Raw genomic sequence first — 5,222 nt, 5'->3', positions numbered from 1 at the left:
GTCTAGAAGAGAAGGGGGTAAATATGTGAGCTTGAGCTCACATTCTACTATGAGGTCATCAACTTAATTAAAGGGCAACCCACTCCAGTGTTCTTGCCTGAAGAATCCCAGGGATGGGGGATCCTGGTGAGCTGCCGTCTATGGGGTCGCACAGAGTCGGCCACGACTGAAGCAACTTAGCAGCAGCAGCCTAACATAAAATGGTATGTTTCTTGAATACTGTACTTAATGTAAGTGAGCAGTTATTTGAATAGTATTTCTATAGTTAGCTTTGGACTATTTGCCTAACACAAAAGTGAAACATATCTTTTGGATTTATTGCACTACATCATAAAAGTATTTGTACTAACTTCCAAATTATACACAATGTTGAACCCTTCTCCCAATTCTCTTTTGCATGTCCTCTTCTTTATACTAAAACTAGGATATCTTAATTTCCCTTACTGAAACCTTTCCTTTTTGTTTAGAGCAGGTACCAGTTTTGTCTTCTGCATCCTCTCTATCCCTGATGGGTCTGTATGAATGGACAGAAGAGGCAGAAAGAAAGGAAAATATGTTACGAGTTGTTCAGGTATGAGAGAACTGGAAAAGATCCAGGGAGCAGACCGCTCAAAGCTAAAATTTACTCTGGCAGGGAGTACTTAACACACAATTCTCATCTCCAAAGCTATGAATGGAAAAGAGCTGGAGAGGTAATGAGAAGTGACAGATGCCGCCACACCCTAGATTGACTCAGGTCTCTACTACCGCAACTACCATGCCCTTGGTCTTGAGAGAAGGAAGCCGGTTAAAGAAATGACAAGCACGGAAGGCCAGAGAGCCAGAAGGTGCTAAAGCCTGTTCTGTCCCTACCAGTACGGGCAACACACGTCTTCTTGTAGAGACCATTGTGCGTGAAGCCAGGGCAAGGAGGAACGCACCCGCCTTGTCACACCTGCCCAGCCCCAGCCCTTGCCTTTGCCGGGGGCACTGGGACCAGCGCACGCCTCAGCAGCTTTGAGGGAGTCGTGTGTATCCGCGAGTGCGTGTACGTGAGGAGGAGAGCAAAGACGTGATTACTTCAGAATTTATTTAAGGGCCGGTGGAAACCACTGCACCAGCTTCCAGGGGAAGCCCTTGTTTCAGAGGAAGAGGAGGTGGCGGCTGCCAAGGAGGAAGGGGGTGGAGGTGGGGGAGACAGACGGAGGAGGAGGAGCGGCAGCAGCAACCGCACAGGCAAGTAAGAAGATGCTGTAGCATCCGCACAGGCGCCCAGCAGGTTGGTTCTCCCGGCCAACCGATGCCAGCAAAGAGGCTGGGAGGCGAAGCTGGGTGTGGGGGTTCTGACTGCTTGCCCTTCTGGAGAAGCAGCAGCTCTTTTAAGTGAAACAAGACACCTTTAGCTTGGAAATAGGCAGAGGGCCAGGAGGGGATCTGCCCTGCTTCTCGCATCCCTGCGGACTCGCTTCCCTTTAGCTTTTCAACTCCTGGAGGTAGACATAAACTCCAGAGGGGCTCCGGGTCGGGGGCTGGTTGGAGAAATTCCCTTCCAGGTTCTCCTCACACCTCTTCCCAAAGCTCACGTTTGGGGGTGACACCCTCCAGGTGGCCCGGTGGCGGAGTAGCGCCGCTTGGTTAAGTTTCTACAAGTCAAACCCAGTCCCCACTTGCCGACTCCCCGCCCCGGGGCTCCAGCTGCACGCGAGGAGCTGCGGCTGCTCTGGCAAACGGGTCGCTGCTGCTTTAAGAGCCGCCTCCCCCTCTCCTCCCTTTGACAATGGTCTGAACCGAGCTCTGCTTCCCAAAGCAAAATTTGTAATATGCCATTTTTCCGATGGACGCTTCTCCTTTTGGCTGCTGACGGAGCCGCGGGAAGATGCCGAGCTGCTGCCACGCCAGCCTGCCGGGGCACGTTCCGGGAGAACGCCGGGGCACCCGAGTGTCTAAGCTGCTTTTCTCCTCCCGTTGCTAGGGAAATGGTCCAGGAGTGCCGGCTGTGAGCCTCCCCTCTCGTCAAGCCTGAGACTGCGGTTGTCATTGCTCAATTGAAGAAGCGGGACCCGAAATTACAAGACATTAGGTACAGAGACTGTGTTTAAGTTACCTGGTTTCCCATCTGCTTTATTTTTTTACCCCTTCCCCCTCCCCAGCCCTGGCCCCACCCCGCCCCCAGGGAAGATGAGATGCAAATTCCCTCCTTGTCAATTAGTGTTCCTTACCTTTTGCTTTCCACCCCCACCCTCTCCCTTCTCCTATTTCCTCTACCTTGGCTGTCTCTTGTGGGGCAGGATGGACAATTTTGGTGTGCAGATTATGAAGTCAACTTCTTCAGGGTGGTGGGGGGGTGTGGCTGAGAGAGAACTGTCCAGCCAGCCTTATGGGGGTGAGCTGGCTCTTTGGCCAGCTGTAAATGCACTAGGGTGAAGATAGTGCAAAATGCTGGCATTAAAAATATAATAATATTTCCCGAGGACAGGGGACTTCAAAGAGTTAAATAGGAGGAGGAATATTCATGTAGTGTAATCAGACAATGGCTAAGATTTCTTTCACCGAATTATTCCTTGTGGATTAAGTGAGGCGGAGATAGGTAGGTTCTAAAGACTAAATCTTTGCAGAAGAAACTGACTACAGAGAATAATTAGATTTTTGTCTCCAGTAGGCTCTAAATCCTAATTATCTGTTTGAATAAAGTGAGTCATTGACAGAAAAAAAAAAAAAAGCTTTTGTAGTACTGTCATATCTGGATACATACTGTTGGAATAGCATATATTGCTAAGAAACACTCTGGATCTTGAAAGCCCTTGGGTAATGACTCCAGTGGGCATTCAAAAGTTTTATTTTGAAATCAGAGATTTAGAAGACAGTCAAGGTTATGTGCTAAGAATAAGGGAGTTGGTTTTCCTGGTATAAAATTCTTCAAGCTAAATTTCAGCACTGAGATAATTAAAACAGCTATTTTTCTTTTTAACAAACAAACAAAAAAATAAACAATGTCTCTAACTAGCCCTTGAAACCTTCAGTAATTAAATGACCAGGGCATCAACACCTAGGAAGAGTATAACATAATTCATGTACCAGTTGATTTTGGGAAGGGAATGATGAAAAGGCAAATATCAAAGCAAATTGTTAGTATGCTCTCTCTAGTTTATTAGGAATTATGTCATACAATGAAGTTTTCAATATTGAAAATGATTCTAAAAGTTAAAAGTGGCAATATGAGGATGAAATAGAAGATAAGTTGAATGATCATAGCCTTCTGTACTATGCAAGTTACACTGAATACAGATTTTTAATTGCTTTTAACACCTAAAATGTACACTTAATAAGTTATAGTATATTTCAAAAAATATACAACTGTTTTGTAATTTATATTAGACGTAATATCAGTTTTATTGCAAGAAGCTAAACTAGCTCATGAAAGTTGCCTTGTTTTTTGTAGACAAATGTTTTCCTTCTAATTTTGATGAAAAGACTTTAGATTTACTCATGTGGGTTGACTGTGAGGGAAAAAAAAGCATCTACCATGTGTTCATCTTATTTTCTAAGTAACTTTTGAATTGGATTTGAAAAGTCTAGAGCACCCACTGGAATTAAACCTTTAGGCATAGAAGCAGAATAAATCATAAAGGTAAAATGTTCTTTTTGCAAAGGTTAATGTTGGCCATTTTATAATAGGAATAAATAGTTGAATCTGCAATAGTTCTTTATAATTTTACTATGTGTTTTCAGTCAGGTATCCTATTGGAACTATGGGCTTGTTTTTTAAAAATGCCTACATTATTATTCCTACTTTACAGAAAAGAAAACTGAAGTTTGGAGACATGGAGTGAACTGCTCTGGCTCACATGCCTTGGGAATTGAATTGAATCAAGTTCTTTTGAGTGTAAATTTAATGGACTTTCTAAATCCCTTAGCTGCTTCTCATCATAGCATCTTCCAACTATGTCAAAGACCAACTTTTATATTTATTGATCAAAGAGCCTAAAGTTTCTGAATGTCTAATGTCTCCTGATGACGATGGTTGTCAGAACTAGAGTAGCGTATTCAGAAGAAAGCTGTAGCTGAGGTAATTGCTGCAGTTAAGTTTTTCCTCATAATTTAAAGTTATTATGAGTGACTTAGAGTAGAGGTTGGCTCAGAGCTTTCTTTCAGGAAGGACACATTTAGAACACAACTTTGAAAATGTCCAACCAACCTTAAACTGAAACCCTGTAAGTGTTTCGGCACTGATTGTCACTGTACAACCATTTCCTCACCCAGGATTTTGTTTTAACCTTAAATGTCAGTAGAAACACATTGGCTCTTTATAATGAGTCCTCAGAATGACACAGCTGTTCAGTGTTGTGGATTTTATGCATGGCATGTGAACCAACTGCTTTAAATATTCAAATATATTAGAGCTTTTTTTGGTTTGTTTTCCAATTTCGTTTTAATTAATGTAAAGAAATTTATAACAGAAAAGAGTCTCATTTTTCCCACCTTTGTGCTATTGTTTGAATGAAATTCAGGTTGAGAAAAATAAAAAATAATTTATTTGCAACCATTAAGTGGTTAACAATATTAGCAAATGCATGAGTGTGATTGAGTGTGTACATGTGTGTTTTTAAATATTCATACATCCTATTTGAATCACTTACTTTAGTTTAGGGTGAAAAAGAAATTGAACAAGTCAAGTTCTTGCCTTCAGGGAGCCCAGTGTTTTGAATGATGAGCAGTAATTCAAAGCATTACTTTGAATTGTTCTAAAATTTACCCCTGCCTTAATCCTTCTGTATAGGCTGTCAGTCACAGAATACTTCCTTTTATCTTTTTAAAAGTATCTCCTAGTTTTCAGTGGGCCTTGACCAAATAATGCACAGATAATTGAATTTCTCTATTTAATAACTCAATTTATATGAAGAATTACATAAAAAGTAATTAACTATTGAACTGTTAAATCTTGACATTTTATTTGAAAATATCACCAGAAATATTTTCCCCAAGGACAGGAATATGTAGACAGAAAAATAAATTGACCTTGTATTATAAAACCAAAGAATGCTGCAGGATCAACAGCCAAACCAGCCTTTCTCCACATCAGACTTTTGCAAAACCAAGCCCTCTAATTAATAGCTTCTGGCTTCAGTGCAACTGAAACTGAGATGGATTTGATGTTTTCTTAAACATAAGAAAGAAAAGAAAATAGTAAATGAGATAATTTCTGATTTTTAAAATGCTACACAACAGGTCAATGTTACATCTTA

General features: G+C 41.5%; 1 protein-coding gene across 1 annotated transcript in view; it reads left to right on the top strand.

The window, feature by feature from the left end:
• The first annotated feature begins 1,979 nt into the window (after positions 1–1,979).
• The window catches only part of PPFIA2 (protein tyrosine phosphatase, receptor type, f polypeptide (PTPRF), interacting protein (liprin), alpha 2), a 507,538-nt gene continuing 504,295 nt past the window's right edge, over positions 1,980–5,222 (top strand). The window contains exon 1 of the mRNA XM_010832020.1: positions 1,980–2,059. The gene's annotated coding sequence lies outside the window, so the exon portion shown is untranslated. The remainder of the gene's footprint in view (positions 2,060–5,222) is intronic.

The sequence above is a fragment of the Bison bison genome, unplaced genomic scaffold, assembly GCF_000754665.1.
Source record: "Bison bison bison isolate TAMUID 2011002044 unplaced genomic scaffold, Bison_UMD1.0 scf7180017864535, whole genome shotgun sequence".
NCBI classification, from domain to species: domain Eukaryota; kingdom Metazoa; phylum Chordata; class Mammalia; order Artiodactyla; family Bovidae; genus Bison; species Bison bison.
This window is presented reverse-complemented; position numbering and strand designations above follow the sequence as displayed.